This window comes from Bubalus bubalis, chromosome 3, assembly GCF_019923935.1.
Source record: "Bubalus bubalis isolate 160015118507 breed Murrah chromosome 3, NDDB_SH_1, whole genome shotgun sequence".
In the NCBI taxonomy this organism is placed as follows: domain Eukaryota; kingdom Metazoa; phylum Chordata; class Mammalia; order Artiodactyla; family Bovidae; genus Bubalus; species Bubalus bubalis.
Window position 1 is genome coordinate 103,282,286 of NC_059159.1, and position 22,617 is coordinate 103,304,902.

The window sequence follows — 22,617 nt, forward strand, 5'->3', positions numbered from 1 at the left end:
ATTATAGTGGTATGTAAAGGGTTGAGTGGGATGAAACAAGTAGGGAAGAGTAGGGAACCCAGAAGGAGGAGGAGTAGTTGTGGAGTGTTAGGAAGAGTGAAGTCACACTTGGCCCCTTTGCTATTTCTTAAACACACAAAGCACCAGGGGCTTTGCACAAGTTAGTTCCCTGGCCTAGAATACTCTTTCCGTACCTTGCTGTCTGATTTTCTCCTTTAGATTTCTTTTTGGTCTCTGCTGCAATGTAATCTGATCAGAGATGTCTTCCCTGACTCTCCCACATAAAATGGTGGTAACCATCCCAGCTCTGTTGCTATCTTCCTTACTTTAATTTTTAAAAATAACTCTTACTACTATCTGTTATTTTATATGCAGATTTATTGGTTGAGAGAGAGAGAGAGAGAGTGAGTGTGTGTGATCATTCTCTGGCGATGAGAATGGAAGTTAGAGGAGAACAGGATTCAGATAGATAAGAACAGGAAGAGAAAGTTCTCACAACTGGAGGACTTAGAAACATATTCAATGATGGGACTCAGAATGTACCACCCTAAAAGATGCCACTTCAACATCAGGATTATTTTGAGCTAAAGGCAGTTAGGAGGAAATGGCAACCCACTCCAGTATTCTTGCCTGGATAATCCCATGGACAGAGGAGCCTGGTGGGCTACAGTCCATGGGGTCACAAAGAGTCAGACACGACTGAGTGACTAAAAAAAAAAAAAAGGCAGTTAAGAAGCTGCAAATGGAGAAGGAGTCTTGTCCTACTCCTATTTGCAGAAAAGCAGAGCATAAATTTCTCTTAGTGAAGATTGCCTCCTCTCCCCACCCCCAGCACCAGCAAAACAGCCCTTATTACTGGAGACACAATGTCAGCACTCAAATGGGTCTGCCCAGACAAACTTTACTAAAATATCCCTTATTCTTCATTGGTTTTCCCCACACACTTACCTTTCCCAAATTTCCTGTTTTAGAAGCTCAGATCTCTTTTCTTTTGTCATTGGTCCAAAATTCTTCATTCTTTGTTAAAGAATATAAGCTCCGGTGCCTGTTTTAGGGATGTTTTCACTTCTTTTCTGTGAGGCTCCCCCATGTGCATATAAAACAGAACTTTTCTACTGTTAATTTGTCTTTCACTAACTTAATTTACATATTGAAAAGCAGAGACATTACTTTGCCAACAAAGGTCTGTCTAGTCAAGGCTATGGTTTTTCCTGTGGTCATGTATGGATGTGAGAGTTGGACTGTGAAGAAAGCTGAGTGCCGTAGAATTGATGCTTTTGAACTGTGGTGTTGGAGAAGACTCTTGAGAGTCCCTTGGATGCAAGGAGATCCAACCAGTCTATTCTGAAAGAGATCAGCCCTGGGATTTCTTTGGAAGGACTGATGCTAAAGCTGGAACTCCAGTACTTTGGCTACCTCATGTGAAGAGTTGACTCATTGAAAAAGACTCTGATGCTGGGAGAGATTGGGGGCAGGAGGAGAAGGGGATGACAGAGTATGAGATGGCTGGATGGCATCACCGACTCGATGGATGTGAGTTTGAGTGAACTCCAGGAGTTGGTGATGGACAGGGAGGCCTGGCATGCTGCAATTCATGGGGTCACAAAGAGTTGGACATGACTGAATGACTGAACTGAACCTAATTTTCATGCCCTAGCAGCTAAACCTAAAGAGTAGAGAATAAAGAATTTTCCCTCTCCTAAAGAAAAAATAATACCATAAATGAATTCCACTTCAAAGGATATATAGTCTTCATTTAAACAATAACAACAAAAAAATGAAAAACAAAAGCAACAGTAAAATTGTGGAGCCCCTTGAAGGCAGGGACTATGTCAATTTTCTATAACCTCCATACCTGCTCATATCCTTTCTGTCAGTGAATCAAGAAGCATCTCCAGGATAGAACTGATTCATTGGGAAAATGATACATTCTCCTGGCCCATTAACTGACACCCACGACTCAGAGGGCTTGGGGTTTTCACTTTGGTAGGCTGAATGATCATCCCACAAGATGTCCAGGTCCAGTCCCTGGAACCTGTGAAGGTTACATTGTGTGGCCAAAGGGGCTTGGTTCTTATTGTTGTTCAGCTGCTAAATCATGTCCAACTCTTTGCAACCCTATGAACTGCAGCATGCCAAGCTTCAGGCTTCCCTGTGCTTCACTATCTCCCTGAGTTTGTTCAGACTCATGTCCATTGAGTCAGTGATGCTGTCTAACCATCTCATCTTCTGCTGCCTTCTCTTCCTTCTGCCCTCATTCTTTCATGGCATCAAGGTCTCTTCCAATGAGTCAGCTCTTCACTTCAGGTGGGTAAAGCATTGGAGCTTCGGCTTCAGCATCAGTCCTTCCAATGGGTATTCAGGGTTGATTTCCTTTAGGATTGACTGGTTTCACCTCCTTGCAGTCCAAGATGTAGATGTGACTAAATTAATGATAAAATGAGGAAATTATTCTGGATTATCTGGAGCAGGCCCTAAATATAATTACAAGTGTCTTTATAACAGGGAGGCAGAGGGAGATTTAACTACAGAAGAAGCAGCCAATACAATGATGGAAGCAAGATGCTCTAATGTTGGCTTTGAAGACTGAGGAAGAGGCCAGATACTAATAAATGCAAAAAATGTAGCTCTAAAGAAAGAAAAGAAGCAAAAACGTGCATTTTCCTCTAGAGCCTCAGGGGGCCTTGTGGCTCTTAGTTTCAGCCCAGGGAAAAGGATTTCAGACTTCTGATGTCCAGAACCATAGAGAATAAATGCTTGTCGCTTTAAGCCACCAAGTTGGTGGTAATTTGTTACAGCAGCCGTAGGAGACCCCTACACTCACCACCCTTGTCTCTGTGATGCTTCCCCTAGACACGATACTCACAAAGACATTTGGTCAGGGCAGTTGCTGTGCAAGATAACAAATCTAGCAGAATCTTAGGATGTTTCTAATTTTGCTTAGGTTTAGGACAGACTTTTTCTTATACTTCACTTCATCAAAATGTTAAGTCACTGACTATAAATCATGGTTCTCATTCTCTTTCAGTTTGTCCTTCTTGAATAGACAGGAGGCAATATGGACCAATAGATAAGAACTCTCTGAGCACCTATTATGTGCCTGTATTTGAGGCAAAAAGCTTTAGGCCATTTTGGACTAACCTTGATCATACTAGTAAGGGAACTGGAATGTGTAAGAACTCATATGAAAAGTGTAAAGGAAGCTTTGAAAATCAAAATAGCTTACATATAAGAGAGATTTTTATTGCCTAACACTGTGTTGGGCCCATGTACAGGATCAATAGTATTTAAGTGACATAGTCCTTGTTAGTAAGCTTACAATCCAAAGGAAAATACTTATATAGGAAAAACAAACAGATTTCCTTGGTTAATAAAATGTATTATAAAACCCTGATAATTAAATCATTGTGATCCATTATAGAAGTGGACATGCAGGTACATGGCATGTAAAACTCTAAGAATAGAATAAGAATTTATAAAGTCAGGAGCATTTCTAACAATGAAGAAAAATAGATTATTAAGTAAATAATGATGATAGAATTGGCCAACATTTTGAGGGAAAGGCTTCATTCTCTACCACACGTCATTCAGTCGTGTTCAACTTTTTGCAAACCAACGAACTGTAGCCTGCCAGGCTCCTCTGTCTATGAGATTTCTCAGGCAAGAATACTGGAGTGGGTTGCCATATCCCCCTCTAGGGGATCTCCCCAACCCAGGGATCAAACCCACGTCTCTTATGTCTCCTCCACTGGCAGGGGTTTCCTTACCACTAGTGCCACCTGGCAAGCCCTCTCTACCACAGTCTGATACCAGAAGAAAGTTGGATTATAAATGGAAAAACACATAATATAACAAATAGAATGAAGTATAGATTAATATTAATGTTGTTTTAAAATGTGAAGACATTTTAAAAACATTGCACAAAGAGAAATGGCATGAATTTTAAATTTTATAATTTGATGACAAAAAAATTAAAATTTTTATGTCCAAAAAAAAAAAAAGAATATGCAGATTCCAAAGTTAAGGAATCTGAGAAATATTTAGGGAGTATGAAAATATTTAGCTGCAAGAGGTATATTGCAATGTATGCAATGCGTATGTATTAAAATCTAGAAGAAAAACACTAATATATTAACAGAAATATTTTGTTAGTAGGGTTACAATGTAGTCTGTCTAGCTATCTTATCTCTCTATGGAGATACATATATAGATGTTAACTAGATGATTGTTGTTGTTGTTTAGTCACTTAAGTCATGTCTGACTCTTTGCAACCACACGGACCATAGCTGGCCAGGCTTCTCTGTCCATGGAATTTCCAAGGCAAGAAAACTGGGAAATGGGTTGCCATTTCTTTCTCCAGGGTGTCTTCCCTACCCAGGGCTCAAACCTGTCTCCTGCACTGGCAGGCAGATTCTTTACCACTGAGCCACCAGGGAAGCCCAGATAGATATAAAATTTACTTGTTTATTTGGTAATTTAACTTCTGGTAAACTGTCACCCCACTGTCTCATTTACTTTCCAGAGTAAGAAACACATCTATTAACATGGATTTAATTATAGGATTTAGTATCAAAATGGAGAGGGACAAATTCTGAAGGAAAGCAGAAACACTATAAAATTCTCTACTCATTCCTCTATTTATGGCTAGGGATTTTACTGTGATAGGAAACAATTCCATTCACCATTGCAACAAAAAGAATAAAATACTTAGGAATATATCTACCTAAAGAAACTAAAGACCTATATATAGAAAACTACAAAACACTGGTGAAAGAAATCAAAGAGGACACTAATAGATGGAGAAATATACCATGTTCATGGATCAGAAGAATCAATATCATGAAAATGAGTATACTACCCAAAGCAATTTATAGATTTAATGCAATCCCTATCAAGCTACCAATGGTATTCTTCACAGAGCTAGAACAAATAATTTCACAATTTGTATGGAAACACAAAAAACCTCGAATAGCCAAAGCAATCTTGAGAAAGAAGAATGGAACTGGAGGAATCAACCTGCCTGACTTCAGGCTCTACTACAAAGCCACAGTCATCAAGACAGTATGGTACTGGCACAAAGACAGAAATATAAATCAATGGAACAAATTAGAAAGCCCAGAAATAAATCCATGCACCTATGGACACCTTATCTTTGACAAAGGAGGCAAGAATATACAATGGATTAAAGACAATCTCTTTAACAAGTGGTGCTGGGAAAACTGATCAACCACTTGTAAAAGAATGAAACTAGAACACTTTCTAACACCATACACAAAAATAAACTCAAATGGATTAAAGATCTAAACGTAAAACCAGAAACTATTAAACTCCTAGAGGAGAACATAGGCAAAACACTCTCTGACATACATCACAGCAGGATCCTCTATGACCCACCTCCCAGAATATTGGAAATAAAAGCAAAAATAAACAAATGGGACCTAATTAAACTTAAAGCTTCTGCACAACAAAGGAAACTATAAGCAAGGTGAAAAGACAGCCTTCAGAAAGGGAGAAAATAATAGCAAATGGAGCAACTGACAAACAACAAATCTCAAAAATATACAAGCAACTCCTACAGCTCAATTCCAGAAAAATAAATGACCCAATCAACAAATGGGCCAAAGAACTAAATAGACATTTCTCCAAAGAAGACATACAGATGGCTAACAAACACATGAAAAGATGCTCAACATCACTCAATATCAGGGAAATGCAAATCAAAACCACTATGAGGTACCATTTCACACCAGTCAGAATGGCTGCGATCCAAAAGTCTACAAGCAATAAATGCTGGAGAGGATGTGGAGAAAAGGGAACCCTCTTACACTGTTGGTGGGAATGCAAACTAGTACAGCCACTATGGAGAACAGTGTGGAGATTCCTTAAAAAACTGGAAACAGAACTGCCTTATGACCCAGCAATCCCACTACTGGGCATACACACTAAGGAAACCAGAATTGAAAGAGACATGTGTACCCCAATGTTCATCGCAGCACTGTTTATAATAGCCAGGACATGGAAGCAACCTAGATGTCCATCAGCAGATTGAATGGATAAGAAAGCTGTGGTACATATACACAATGGAGTATTACTCAGCCATTAAAAAGAATACATTTGAATCAGTTCTAATGAGGTGGATGAAACTGTAGCCTATTATACAGAGTGAAGTAAGTCAGAAAGAAAAACACCAATACAGTATACTAACGCATATATATGGAATTTAGAAAGATGGTAACGATAACCCTGTATACGAGACAGCAAAAGAAACACTGATGTATAGAGCAGTATTTTGGACTCTGTGGGAGAGGGAGAGGGTGGGATGATTTGGGGGAATGCCACTGAAACATGTATAATATCATATATGAAACGAGTCGCCAGTCCAGGTTCGATGCACGATACTGGATGCTTGGGGCTGGTGCACTGGGATGACCCAGAAGGATGGTACAGGGAGGGAGGAGGGAGGAGGGTTCAGGATGGGGAACATGTGTATACCTGTGGTGGATTCATGTTGATATATGACAAAACCAATACAATATTGTAAAGTTAAAAAATAAAAAAAAATAAAGATAGAATACTTGGAATGACCATACATCTGCATATAGATTATCCATTACTTTACAAAATAAATCTCAAACTTTAGTATGTTTATTTTGAGTAAACTCTACTTGGAGTGATTTAAAGTATTTTTATTTATTTTTTACTGAAGGATATTTGCTTTACAGAATTTGCTGTTTTCTGTCAAACCTCAACATGAATCAGCCATAGGTATACTATATCCCCTCCCTTTTGAATGTTGAACTTTATTTAAAGGATTTTTAATGTTGGATTTTAACTTTGGGAACAAACCCTGTATAAACGCAGCTATAATGAGGGAAGCAAGGCCATGTTGTTTTTCTTCCTTTTTTCCCTTGTTTACATTAGAAGATTCTAATCCATTTTAAGTTAGGGGAGCAGACAATATTCCCCATAGGATGATCTGCAGATATTTCTCAGAGGGGTAAAGATTAAGCTCTAAAGGACAGAAGAATTGGCTTTTCTGTTGCCAGTGATTCTGTTTTAAGATTTAGTGATAGTGAAATACTGTTTTGTTGCTCTGACTGTGAGGTGAGAATTGGGCAATGGTGGACTGCGGTAAGAAAGAGAAAATAAGAAAGTCACATGAGAGATAACCATAATCCAGGAGTTCATCCTGGGGGAGGTAGCCAAAAAAATAAAAAGATAGAAGGAGGCTGTTGGCCTTGGAGAAGGGCCACTTAGAAGGACTTTATTCAAAGGGCTTGTGTTTGCTAGCCAACTGCTCAGGACCAAAAAGTGACGGTATCCTATCACCTGAATGTGGGCCCAGGACAGTAAATTCACCAGCAGGTCCAGGTGGGAAGTTGGTCCCCACTGGGCTTCACCAGTTGCCTGATGATCAGACGTTGTGCCCATCTGTGTCTTGAGACTAGACTTGGTCCTTGTCATGCTACTTGGTATGAATATCCCCCTCCATTCAACATCAAAGATATTTCCAGCCCAGAAATTGTGTCTGGGGTTGGGGTGGGAGAGAATTGGGTCCCTATATTGATGGTGATGAGAGCACTGAATGGCATAGTTGGAAACATCTGGGCTGGAATATGACTAGAAACAGCTCTGAGGTAAGTGTTTTCTAACTTGCCTAAAAATTAAATTTGAAATACCTTAAGCAATGGAATAAGAGCAACATGTCTATAGCTAAAAAATCTCCAACCAAAGTATGCTTCCAAAAACAATATAAGCCAGATTACAAGGCAAACAGTATATTGGGGGAGATATTCGGAACAACTGATCTCCCTTCCCCCTAGGTGGCGATCGTGTCTGCTGTGGTCCAGACTGACCACACGTGGGAGGTCATTTTATTTAGGTTAATTGCTGGAGTGATTGAGAATTAACCTGTATTTTCTGAACACGTGAATCCAGGGGCTTCGGAAATTGGGTGTTGCTGGCATAACTTTGCCCTTTACAGTGGAAAACGAACAAGGACACAGTCTGGTATATTTTGGGGCCCTAAATGAGAACTCACTACCTGAAACGAGGCAAATGAGAAATTGATGAGGGGAAATACTAGAGTTTGATTGACTTGTTATTAATGTAAGTAAACTAGATTGGAGACTTCACTTTTGGAACTCTAGATTTTATAACGGGATGAATTAATGTGTTCACATTTGAGACTCCAAATTTTACTTAGGCATATTTTGAAACTTCTGGTGAGACATGTTGGATAGGGTAAATGAGCATAATTTGAAACAGAAAAGAGTAAATACCATGGAAGAGATGTATATCACAATATTACATGGTTATCTGGGTAGTAGGGTTATAAGCAATTTTTCATTCTCATATGTGCTTTTAAATGCTACCTAACCCACCATGCTGAAATGCATGTCTATTTTTCTCATGATAAAACTAGTCATCATTGAAAGGTTGTTACCTTATTCTGTGCTGAAACTGTACCTATTTGTTCAATGAGGGATGTTATTTATTGGAAAATTTTTGTATCTCTGCTGTGATACAATCTGGAAAACATAAGCCTCATAAACTCCCAGTCTTTTACATTCTCCCTCAGTGCATTCCTTCTAAATAGGGTAATGACCTTGCTTTGGTGTTAATTCTTTCACTCAGCCAGATTGGCAGATTTACCCAAGACAGGCGAATAAACTGAGTGAAGAGAAAATGAAAGAAAAGTGAAACAATAAAAAAATACTTAAAACACAAGGAAATCTTGGTCTCATTTGAGAGGTATTGAATCGATGTTATCATTTTTCCTCTAATAGAAAGGTGTGGGAGGAGAAGCTTCCAGCCTCCTGCCACCTAGATGACCACAGATCGTGCCTGCACTAAAGTTGTGACTCTAGGGATTCAATTTTTTTCTGTTTTGTTTCCAGGAAGTGCGTTTGTACCAGGTAACTCTAGCATAACAAAGGTTACCCTAAAAGCTGGTCAATAATTTATATGAAAGAATTTGTGGAATTTTGTTGTTCCCTGATTTTCTTGTTGAAAGGGAGAACAAAACAAGCAAAAGCCCTAAAAGCTTTTTTTGAAATGAATGTTAGAGCAGGTTCCAACTTACAAAGCAACCTCGACCATAATCGTGTGCGTCGGAGGGCTACATGTTTCTGTGGTTTGGTTTGTGGCAGAGTTGCCAAAGCTCACCGGCCTGTGGCTTCGTTGTTCTCTGCTCAAGAAGAACAGATAGAATGAAAGGTTTTTTTTTTTTTTTTTTAATTTCCTTGCTGGTTTTCACAGTTCTTTTCCAGTCAGTGTGTTTGACCAATTTGGCCACAACCCAGCCTGGTTTCTAGAAATGGGGTTAGTCCTCTGAAGGGTTTACCATAAAATATAATGCAGTACGTTTTTGGCTCAGCCTTCTTGGTTTGCTCTTGTGAATCAAGTCTTATGTGTTTTATGCAGAACTTTCAGATTTTCAGAGTAATTTTAGGTCTTCTTTCTAAGTAAGATGAGATAATGAGGACATGAACTATTATCCCCCATTTAACAGGTGAGAAAAAAACTCTGAAAGTTTCTAGAACTTACATAGGATATTTATTAGTTTGGGTACCTTCTGGCATTCAAATCCCTCTCCCTGTTAATTCCCTAGTATGCATTCTGGAGGGCCCCACATGGTACCCCAGAGGCTTCCTATCTCTCCCTGGGCAGTTTCAGGCATGTGGCATGGACTAAATAGGATGCTCTCTCTGGGACTTTTCATCTTGAATGTGACCCCAAGAAAAGGGGACAGAGATAGCTAATGTCCCCAATTCCTTTCTTCCCATTCTCACTCTTTCTTTGGGCTTTTTTTTTTTTCATTTATCCTTTAAAAAAATCATTATTTATAGTGAAATCTAATTAACATGCAGAGAAGTATTATGTTTAATTTTAATTATTTTAAAATGCTCACATGTATAACGACCGTCTGAGTCAAGAAGTAGTCCGTTGCCAACACCCAGAAGTTCCTGTTAAATACCTCTTCCTGAAAGCAATTGTCACCTTCCCCAAGGTAACCATTAGCCTGACTTCTGTAGATAATTACTCTCTTGCTGATTTTTAATTTTATCACCCAAAGATGAATCAACAGGCAATGTAGTTTAGTTTTGCTAGTTTTTGAATTTTATGTGAGTAAAATCAGACACATTCATTTGTAACTGTCTTCTTTCACTCAATTTTATCTGTGTGTTTGGGTGAAACTAGTTAATTTATTTTCATTGCTATGCAGCTTTCCATTGTACGAATATAACATAATATATTCATCCATTCTACAGCTAAAGACAACCTGGGACACTTGGGTCGTTATAAACAATGATAGTATAAATAGTTTTCTACGTTTCATCCTGGTGCACGTGGACACAGATTTATATAGCATGTCTGTGGCTGAGAGTGGTATAGATGGATCATAAGTTTTATTTATCTTCAACCTTAATTCATTATGCCAAACAGCTTTCCAAAATGGTTGTTCCAATTTATACCATCGCCAGTAGCAAATGCATGTTCCCGTCACTGTACACCCTCAACAACACCTAAAAGACTCATCAGATTGTTAAAAATGGGATTATCAAATGATTTGCACAGTTGTAATTGTATGTTTTGCATTGAATAAGAGTAAGCCAGAACATTTCCCTCAAAGTCTTGTGAGTGGTGAGGTGGTATAGTGGGTGCAGTGCTGACTTTAGATTTAATGTGTTTGAGTTCAAGGGTCAGCTCTATAATTTAGCTGTACGACCTTGGGAAAGTTACTTAGTCTGTCTGCGCTTTATTTTTCAAATTGAATAGTAGTAATAGTAGTAGTAATGCTTAACCTCATCACCTTATTGTGATGATTAAATTTCTTAATAACCACATAGCATTTAGACCAGTATGTGGTACATAATTGTTATTGTTATTATTCTGGTAAAAACAAAAGCATGTCTGGGATTCCAAGTTGTTAAAGATTAGAATACTTTTGTGTTGGAAGAAAATATGGATTATTTATTTATTTATTCCTTGATTTATTGATTCAACAAACATTTGAAGGACTCTGGGATCTGAAAGGATGAGAGACATAGATCCTCCCTTTAAGAGACTCACAATTTAAGGGCAAATGCAGGGACACAAATAAGCAACACCAAGCACAACATAGTAAGTGCCGTGATGGTTGATTCACACCAAGGAGGAAATTATTAATTAAGCCTGAGAATGGGGAGTTGGAGCAAAGAAGGTTTCACTTTGATAGTAGCGGTTGAGTTAGGCTTCACAGTTTGAATATTTCAACAAACAGAAATGTGGAGAAAGGACATTCCTAATAGAGGAAAATCTGAGGAGAAAAATGACAGAAGCATGAGAGTTAAATGCCTGTTTGGAGGACTTACATTGGCAGGAGATACTTAAAATATTTTGAAAGAAAATTTAAATTAAAATTAAATTTAAATTAAATTAAAATTTAAATTTAAATTAAAAGTGATAGAAAATTAGATGAAGGTCAGATTGTAGCTTGCACCAAGCTTCTCCATCCACGGGATTTTCTAGGCAAGAGTACTAGAGTGGGTTGCCATTTCCTTCTCCAGGGAATCTTCCCGACCCAGGGATCGAACCCAGGTCTCCTACATTGTAGACAGACGCTTTACCGTCTGAACCACCAGGGAAGCCCATAAGGATTTTAGGTAATGCTAAGAAGTTTAGACTTTATTCTTTTCCTGATTGGGATTCATGATAAGTTTTAACCAGAGGAATGTCTAGAACTTTATGACAGACTGATAATAAGCTGTGATACATGGATCACCTTGGAGGGTGATGGGGGAAAAGTACATGTACAACTATATTTATGTCCTTACTAGAGGAGTAGGATGAAACGTGCTTTCTCTGTGGTAGCTCCACTTTCTGACAAGGCTCTCCCATGGTGGTCATAAGACCACTATATTAGTTGTAGATCTCCCAGCCTCTCTTCTTCAAATCCATGAGAACAGAAAGAGTTTCTCTCTCCCCAACAACTACTGGTTGACTGGAAAAGCAAATAGATAGCAGGTGGTAAAAATGAAGAGCTGCCCATTTACAATGGAGAAATCATTTAGAAGATGGTTGAACAGATCAGACAAGAAGTTGCTTGAAAAATTAAATGAAAAGAAGGGCTGAGGAGGAAATGTGATCATATCAATAGGATGGGATGTGTGGGAACAGTGAGAGGAGAAGGCTACTATGCTTCCAAAGGTAGGGGCCTGAGCATTTGGAGGAGGGTGGTATCATTTACTGAGATAAGAAACACAGGTGGAGGAACAGGTTTGGGGGCCAGATAAGTTTTGTTTTGGACCTGCTGAGCTTGGTTCCTGGCAATCTATCTCTCTGGAAAGGTTGACCAGGCAGATGGAAGAGCAGGTCTGTAGGAGGCACGATACCCTGCACACAGTTTCCCCATAAATGTTTATTAAATATGAAATAAACAAAGATGAAACCAGTTTCCATGTTAGCATTCCCACAGTGATATTTACTGGTTGGGTCCTTGCCAAAGTGAGGCTTGACTATATCCAACTTAAAAATAATTGCTTACCACTTCTGTGCCCTCCCATATGTTTCTCCTTCCAGTTACTAGTACATTTTTTTTTTTTAATAATTAAGATTGTGGGGGAAAAAAAAGCACCTTCCAAATACACTATAGTCGTTGCCCTAATATTAATTACTGGAGCGGTAGGACTTAGAGAAAGCATTTTTAACTATATGCAATAACATAGAGATTGGCAAGGGCCCTGAACTTGGCCTTGAAGTGAACACATTTTTTCTTCCTCATTGTTCTATGGATACTACAATCTTTGATTTCATGCTGTCTTAGCTCAGGCTGCTATAACAAAGTACCATAGACCAGATGGCCTATAAACAAGCATCTATTTCTCACAGTTCTGGAGGCTGGAAATTCAAGATCTGGGTGCCAGCCTGGTTGGGTTCTGATGAGAGCCTTCTTCTGAGTTGCAGAGTGCTATCTTCTCATTGTATCCTTAAACAGCAGAGAGGAGAGAGAGAGAGAGAGAGAGAGAGAGGGAGAGAGAGCTGTCCAGCTGTCCAGCTTCTTCTCCCAGGGGCACTAATTCCATTCAGGAGGGCTCCACCCTCATGACTTGACTAATTCCCCAAAGTCCCACCTCCTATTACCATCACATTGGGATTAGGGTTTCAACATAAGAATTTGGGGAGACATTCAGTCCATAACATTCCCTTCCTAACACCTACTTCAAAACTTTTGTCTTGTCAGAATATATTAGACATAGGCCCCCATCTTTGTTCTAGAAATATGCTTAATATAGATATAATTGTCCAAATATAAGAAGGTAACCATATTCCTTTCTCCTGTCCTCAAGTTCCACTCTCAGTGTTTGTGTGTGTGTTTGTGTGTGTTTCACTCAGTCGTGTCCAACTCTTTGTGACACCATGCACTGTAGCCCACCAGGCTCCTCTGTCCTTGGGATTCTCCAGGAAAGAATACTGGAGTGGTTGGTCATTCCCTTCTCTGGAGGATCTTCCCAACCCAGGGATCGAACCTGCATATCCTGCATTGCAAGCAGATTCTTTATCATCTGAGCCACCAAAGAAGCCCTCTCTACTCTCAGGGTAGGGTTTAAATCCATCTCAAAAAAAAAAAAAAATCTTTCATTTCAAATTGGAAGTAGTAGAAGCAGACGAATTCCATTTCAAACTCTTCCCACAGATTCATGTGCATTTGCCCCCATCACTCCCACACCTGTAAGTCCTAGTTGTTTATCTCTTTCACTGAAGTGTTGCCTGCTAAGGCTTGCTAAGCTTACTTATCTTGGACTCCCTCACCCTAGCTTAGTGCTCAGCACATAGTAATGTCTCAAACAAAGCACATGTAGAATACACTGGATCAAACAATTGTTTATCTGGTCAGGTCTGCTATGAAATCATCACCATGAATGCGTATCTTGCTCCTGTTTAATCTTTTGTAGGGGGTCAGTGGCTTTGTTGAGGCCAATTAGAAGCTGGGATGGGAGAAAACAATGTCATATTTTTCCATAGTAGTAGAACCAAAGTCTGACTATGGTTTGTTTTTGCTTAAATGGAGACTGTTTAAACACTTCTCTGCTAGGATTTCCTTTTAAGTCTTTCAAGAAAGAGCTTCTCTTCACCCCTAACCCTACTCATCCCAACCAGGTGCCCAGAACACCACAACAAGGGAATCTCTGACTCACTCTCGTACAAGTGAAGCTGTATAATAGGATATGTTCTCTGACTAATTTCTTCTTCTCAACACATGTTGACTCATTAGAAATGGTGAGAAGAAATTTAGCAAAAGTCACTGACTTTTATTGCTTCCTTGGCAAAATTTTTTTTTCTTTATGACAAATTAATTGCATATTCAGTACTATGTAATTCAACACCCATTTCAAGAGTACCTACTAGGAAAAAGGCACTGGAAACTGCTTCCCTTGGAAGTCATAAAAATGAAGAAACTAAATAAGGGGAAAATCTTCTTAGCATGTTTTTATGGCTGCAAATAAAGCAATTTGGTGAGGTTGAGGGGAATCTTTGAAGAGAAATAGGGGACAGACCTCAGTGTAGAGGAAAGCTTGAAAAGGAACCCTGAGCTGGGGAGCGTCTTTGAACTCATGTATGGAATAATGTTGTTTACTCCTCAGTGGTCTCTTTCAGATGGCAGCAGAAGGGAGGCATTCTTTCTTGTTTCAAAGGCAAAATTTCTGGTTCTTTGAGCCTTTGTCTTATATTTTGATAAGTGCTGTTTTGTTGTGTTTTGCTTCTAAGGTAGGACACATGCAAGGCTAAAAAAAAATCTTCCTGAGGATCCACTCATGCCTGTGAGGTCCCGCTCAAATTCTGCTTCTTTAATGAATCCTCCTCAGTGTCCCCCACTGGGCTCTCTCTCACTTCCGGGTGTTCCAAAGTATTTCTGTCTCTGATGTCTCAGTTCAGTTCAGTCACTCAGTTGTGTCCAACTCTTTGTGACCCCATGAATTGCAGCACGCCAGGCCTCCCTGTCCATGACCAACTCCTGGAGTTCAATCAAACTCATGTCCATCGAGTCAGTGATACCATCCAGCCATCTCATCCTCTGTTGTCCCCTTCTCCTCCTGCCCCCAATCCCTCCCAGCATCAGGGTCTTTTCCAGTGAGTCAACTCTCCACAAGAGGTGGCCAAAGTATTGGAGTTTCAGCTTTAGCATCAGTCCTTCCAATGAACACCCAGGACTGATTTCCTTTAGGATGGACTGCTTGGATCTCCTTGAAGTCCAAGGGACTCTTAAGAGTCTTCTCCAACACCACAGTTCAAAAGCATCAATTCTTCAGCACTTAGCTTTCTTCACAGTCCAACTCTCACATCCAAACATGACCACTGGAAAAACCATACCCTTGACTAGACGGACCTTTGTTGGCAAAGTAATATCTCTGCTTTTGAATATGCTATCTAGGTTGGTCATAATTTTCCTTCCAAGGAGTAAGCATCTTTTAATTTCATGGCTGCAATCACCATCTGCAGTGATTTTGGAGCCCCCAAAAATAAAGTCTGACACTATTTCCACTGTTTCCCCATCTATTTCCCATGAAGTGATGGGACCAGATGCCGTGATCTTTGTTTTCTGAATGTTGAGCTTTAAGCCAACTTTTTCACTCTCCTCTTTCACTTTCATCAAGAGGCTTTTTAGTTCTTCACTTTCTGCCATAAGGGTGGTGTCATCTGCATAGCTGAGGTTATAGATATTTCTCCCAGCAATCTTGATTCCAGCTTGTGCTTCTTCCAGCCCAGCGTTCCTCATGATGTACTCTGCATATAAGTTAAATAAGCAGGGTGACAAAAGACAGCCTTGATGTACTCCTTTTCCTATTTGGAACCAGTCTGTTGTTCCATGTCCAGTTCTAACTGTTGCTTCCTGACCTGCATACAGGTTTCTCAAGAGGCAGGTCAGGTGGTCTGGTATTCGCATCTCTTTCAGAATTTCCACAGTCTGATGTCTACTGCCCTGTAATAGAGCATCCCAAGGTAGATGGTTTAAAGTAAAAATGATTTCATTGCTTTGTAGTCTGTGGGTGAGGAATTTAAGCAAGGCTCAGCAGTCATGGGTCATCTCAGCTCTGTATGTTATTAGCAGTACCATGGGGGCTCCAGTATCCCAGAAGCTTTCTTTCCATGTGTGACACCTCAACTGGAGCAGCTGGGATACATGGAAGACAATCAAGCCTCACATTCCAGATGGATAGTTGGACTCTTCAGGGTATCCCAGGGTCCAGCAGGATGAACATGGAATCTTTCAGGACTCTTAAAGCTTAGGCACAGATTTGGCATAGTAGCACTGCTCTTGCAGTCTACTGTTGCTGTTGTTGTTCAGTCACCCCGTTGTGTCTGACTCTTTACGACCCCATGGATTGCTGCATGCCAGGCCTCCCTGTCCCTCACCATCTCCCGGAGTTTGCCCAAGTTTATGTTTATGCATCAGTGATGCCATCCAGCCATCTCATCCTCTGACACCCTTTCCTCCTTCTGCCCTCAGTCTTTCCCAGCATCAGGGACTTTTCCAATAAGTCATCAGTTCACATCAGATGACCAAAATACTGTTGCTTCAGCATCAGCCCTTCCAGTGAAAATACAGGGTTGATCTCCCTTAAGATTGACTGGTTTGATCTCCTTGCTGTCCAAGGGACTTTAAGGAATCTTCTCCAGCACCAGTTCAAAGGCACCAATTTTCTGGCATTCTGCCTTCTTTATGGTCCAGTTCTCACAACCATACATGACCACTGGGAAGACCATAGCCTTGACTATACAGACCTTTGTCAGCAGAGAAATGTCTCTGCTTTTCAACACATTGTCTAGGTTTGTCATCGCTTTCCTGCCAAGAAGCAATCATCTTCTGATTTCATGCCTGCAGTCACCGTCTGCAGTGATTTTGGAGCCCAGGAAGAGGAAATCTGTCACTCCTTCTTGCTTTCCCCTTCTATCTGCCATGCAGTAATGGGGCCAGATGCCATGATCTTAGATTTTTTTTAATATTTAGTCTTAAACTGGCTCTTTCACTCTCCTCCTTTACCCTAATCAAAAGGCTCCTTAGTTCCTCTTCACTTTCTGCCATTAGAATGGTATCATTGGGTATAGAGTTGCATTCTATAGGCCAAAACAAATCACAAGAACAGTATAGATTCAAGGAGAGGGAAGATGGGCTTCACCTCTCAATGGAAGGAGTATCACGCCCAGGTAGAGAAGAAGAAGCTGATGGTGGCCATCTTTTTACAGACAGTCCTTTGTAGTTGTGTTGACCCCTTGGCCCCAGTAGTATCTTATTTATTTGTCTAGCTAGCCAATAATTCTGTGAGCTTCTCAAAGGGCAAAGCCAAGCTCATATCCACTGCTGTTCCTTCCCACAGCTGGGACTCAAGGACTATTTGGGTAAATGAATCCATTTGGACATGCTTGGGACAGAGCGTAGAGAAATACCTTGGAAAGACTGTCACCTTTGGAATCAGATAATGTGATGTGTTCCCAAATGTTGTATGTGTCTATGAAGCTCTAGATATATGCCTTTCGTCTTAATTTCTATTTCCTCAAATATAAATTAAAGAAATAGAGTATGAATTCACAGTTAACAGAGTGATTGAGTGAACAGGTTATTGTCTGTTGAGTTGTCCAGCACATGGGCTAAGGGTAGGAAATGAGTCTCATTCTTGACTTTTGGCTTATGTCTTCTTTTCTCTCCTCAAATGTTCAGATGCATTTGGACATGCTTAAATTCTGGAAAAAATTTTCTCAGCGAGTGGTTAGAAGTAGAACAATATGTTAAACACAGCCCAGGATATAACCACATTAGAATGCCATAATTGGCACTTAGCAGAGTTGCTGACAAAAGACACTCCTTCATTCTCATGAACTCCCAGGCATTCACACACATATAGACATCAAATTAAGAGTGCAGTTATGCCAGCAGTCATTGTTCCTTAGGATTACCTCTCACACCCAGAGTTGACTTTTCTTTCAGAAAACTGTCTATGATCTGTCCATGGAATACCTTAGCAAACCATAAGTAACACACACACACACACCAAAGGACAAAAGAAGCCAGTAGGGAGATGTTTGCTGTAGCAGCCTTGACATCATAAAGAGCAGAGAGCCATCTCTCCCTGGCTAATTTGAATCCAGTCAGTCTCTTGTGCAAAACCAAGGACAAACAGCAATCATTTACATTTCTTTCATGTTGTAGTCCTCAACCTTCTCAGTTCCAGCTCTTACTTTATAAAGCACATATTCTCTGCTGCCCTTTAGTATTTTGAAATTAAATTCGTAGATAAAATAGCTTATCTACAAGCATAATTTCAAAAACTTCAATAAAATGTCCTCACTGTAGTATAAAAGGCAATGATGCAAAAGTAATGTATAATCAATTAATATGTGTCTCAATATGTAAATACTGAGGAACACCTCACCTAAGAGAATCAAGGAGTAGTCAAATGCTTGCACATACATAAAATTCACAGATTCGAAATTAAGATAATATTCAACTAATGTCTTCCTGTTTAAGCTTTTTTCACATTTGAAAAATAAAGGTTTTGTAAGTACATATATGTGTGTGTCTATAAATGCATATAGGCTCCCATGGTGGCTTAGTGGTAAGGGACCCACCTGCCAATGCAGGAGATTTGGGTTTGATCCCTGGGTTAGGAAGCTCCCCTGGAGTACAAAATGGCAACGCACTCCATTATTCTTGCCTGGGAAATCCCATGGACAGAAGGAGCCTAGCAGGCTGTACAATCCATGGGGTCGCAAAAGAGTAAGACATGACTTAGTGACTAAACAACAACATAAATGTGTATGTGTGTGTATACATGTATATATGTGTGTGTGTTTATATATATGTATGTATGTATGTGTGAATTGCCATAAACACTACAGTTACAAATGAAAACTGAAACACATGTGTTGTATTTGTGACTCAATGCTGCTTTTGCTGGATAGGTTGTAAACAAAACTGAATTCTGTATTTCTTCAATTTAGATGGCAATTTTCATCTGGAAAATTTGGTGCATATTCCAACCATGCAAAACTACTTGGTGTTTATGTATTAATTTAAGTAAGGATCTACACTCTGATTATTATAAACAACTTTTTCACTTACACAAATGTCTGACTTCTCAAATTGAAGTCTGTGACATTAGAAAATTGATTGAAGGCAGAACAGTTTTTCCTTGTACCAGACTGTTTGCACATTGCAGGATATATGGCATCTCTGATCCCCACCAGTCAAATGCTCCCTGTATTACAGGCATCCAAGATCATTGTGGTGAAACAAAGCCCCGGCAACTGTTGAATTCCACCAATTTTGTACAGTAAATTTCTAAAATGGCTGTTTCCAGTGATATCTCCTTGGATCATCACAGAGAGAGATACTATTATTTTCATTTTTCTCTAGTAAGAAAATAGTCTTATGGAGGTTAACTAACTCACATGTATCGTAATTGTGGTGTTAACCCATATCTTCTCATATTTGGTTTAGGATTTCCTTCATGCTCAGATTTTATAAAAAAAAAAACAAACAAAAACAAACAAAGGCTTGTGTTCCTCATGTGGTAGTCTTTTCAGACTTACTAGGGATTCCTGAGTCAACCTTGCAGAAGTTAGGATTTGCTGACTCACAGAAGAGATGGGACTTCCTTATCCAGCTATGACTTCTGGCTTTTTCTCATTTGTATTTCATCTCGTGCTTTCATTTTTGCTTACTTGATAAAGAGGGTTGAGGCAACTCTGACTTTATAGGGCTAGTTTATGGGAGTAAAAAGACTTGATGACTGCAAGATACCTTGAGCCCATTCAAGTAAAACTCAGAAAAGAAAAATGCCCTCAGCTGTCAACTACTCCACCTCCTTCTCTTCCTCCTCTCACAGAGTGAAGGAGATAGACCCCTTCATGAGTTTTCCTTGAAGACACAGCATTTCAAGGTATACTCTGATGCAATCATACTTTTCTGGTCATTTTTGCCCTACTTTATTGACATATAGCTTGTATTAACCTAAGGTGTCAATTTTTTGAAAGTAAAGTATTAATGAATGAGAGGGTAGCAAGAATATGGAGATATTGGCTCCACCTGCTTTTTGGTATGTATTTGGGTTTTTTGCTGCAAGAATTTTAGTAGTGAGGGATAGAAAAAAATAAGGTGGATTCTTCCTCTTCATTTAAATTATAATAGTGACGACTACAGGCATCAACAATGCCAGTCTCTTCTAATATTTTTCTCAAAGTCTCACAACATCCTGAGAAGTAGGTTGATATTATCTCTCTTCTATCTATGAGAAAACACTCTCAGAGATTTTAAATCATTTGCCCAAGGTCACACAGTTAATAAGTAGCTGAGCTGAGATTTCAACTTCAGGGTTTTTTTTCACACCGTGCCAAGCTGCCTCTCCTTTGATCTTTCTTCAGTCCAGGCAGTTCTAACTGTCATAGAACTGAGAGATAGCCAATGCCAATCTTCTAATTTTACCGCTGAAATCTGAGGCCTGAGGTGTGAATTAAATCACTCCAAATCATCATGTATATAGATGGTAGAGCTGGGATGAGAAGCCAGAAAAAGCCAGTCCAGGGCTTTTTCCAACATGCCACTTTGAGGTTCCTTCTCAAACTGCTGGGACACTTGTTACATAATGTTTCAATTTATTTAGGAATGTGACTAATCCACATTTTTTGGTGTTTGATCAGATGTAGAATATAAATAAGGAAAGCACTTAATTGAAAAACTCAAGAAATGGGAGAGTTGGGGAGGGCTGTAGTACAGAGCAACAATGAAATGCAGGCTGTGTGAATTTTTTCAGGCGTTATGGATATGAACTATTTTACTACATCTGCTGAGATCAATTCCATATTACAGCTAAACAAGCGCAGGGCTGTGTGGCATTCATGTTTGATTGAATTGAGGATTTAGTAATTACTAACCTTCCCAACTGATAGTTTCATGTGTGAATCAAGCAAAAATTAAATGTTTGTTGTATTGCAACCTGTCTCCAAACAACTGTCTGTTTTGTTCAACAAAGCAGTGATCAAAGCAATCTGCTCATCATTTCAGATTTTCTCTCTTCTGAAAAGTCATTATTTAAAATTCATTTTTTGCTATAGGAAAGATAACAAAGATAGCAATGAGTAGAATTTCCTTTCTGAAGAAACACCTGTCATTTGAAGAAGCACAAATACTGTAGAGGGAAAATACATACTTTAATCATAATTTTTTGTCCTTTTAATTATAGTTATCTCAGAGCTTGATATAAAAATATAGAATATTTAGCTAAAGTAGATAAAACAAATCTCAAAATGATGCCACTAAAGGACTCTAATATATTATTATGCCTAGTTGATTCTAAATGTCAGACTTTAATCACCAAAATATAAAAGTGATCTGTCGGTTGCTGCTTTAGACCTGAAATTCTAAAAGGCTAACAAATTAGTCAGATTACTGAAGCAAATGTACAGATTCTGAGTTGAAGTTCTTCTGTAGTAAGAATTAGTGGCAGTGTGAATCAACCACGTTTGTGACCGTAGTTGACACTATATGGTATCTATTCCCATGATCACCTCCTTGCTTCATTTTTATTCAGGTAGGCTTCCTCCTTGGTATGGCCATATGGCAGGGGGTGGGGTCTTGATTGGTTTCAGCCAATTACATTGGTGCCATTCAAGTTGCCAGTAATTGGCTAAAGGTGTTGCTAGGTGACAGAATTCTGGCCTTTGAAACATGAGGGCAAACCTCTTGGGGAGACTTCTGGGAAGGGTGTATCCACTCTTTTCTTTCTTCAAAAACGAAGTAATGGCTCATTTTCTGCCTCTAGGTATTGAGGCCATGAAGGGGAGTCAGCTTGAGGAAAATGAAAGAGAAACAGAGAAATAGAACCTGGCCCTGATCCTATTGTACCCAGAGATACTCTGTCTTTGTACCTCCTGCTTAGTGAGGAACATAATTTCTTTATTGTCTAAAACAGTTCTCAAACTTTAACCTTAGTCAGAATCCCCCATGGGCCTTAACAGCATGGATTTCTCAGCCCACCCCCAGAGTTTCTGACAGTATACCCAGGGTAGAAGTGGAGAATTTCATTTCTGACAAGTTCCCAGGAGATGCTGATGTTATTGGTCCAGGGATAACACTTTGATAATCACTGGTCTGAAAGTCAATTGCCATGGGTTTCAGTTTCTTGCAGCTGAATGCCTCTTAATTTATGTGTGTGCATGCATGCATGCTCAGTCGCTCAGTTGTGTCTGACTTTTTGCGACCCTGTGGACTGTAGCCTGCCAGACTCCTCTGTCCATGGGACTCTTTAGGCAAAAATACTGGAGTGGGTTGCCATTTCCTCCTCTAGGGATCTTCCGCACCCAGAGATTGAACCCATACCTCTTGTTTCTCCTGCACTGGCAGGCAGATTCTTTACCACTGAGCCACCTGAGAACCCTGTTTATGTGCATAGGCACTGAGAAATAAAGATAATAAGGCCTCCAGCCTTGAAGGAAGTTTCAAGCCCGGTTTGTTTTAAATCAACTAGAAAGAAACATTCTATCCTTCTTGTTCTTTCCATTTACAATGACAGTCCTTAAAAACAAGCTGATCAAAAACTTGAAGCATAACATATTTCTAGAGTAAAGAGCCTAGGCCTT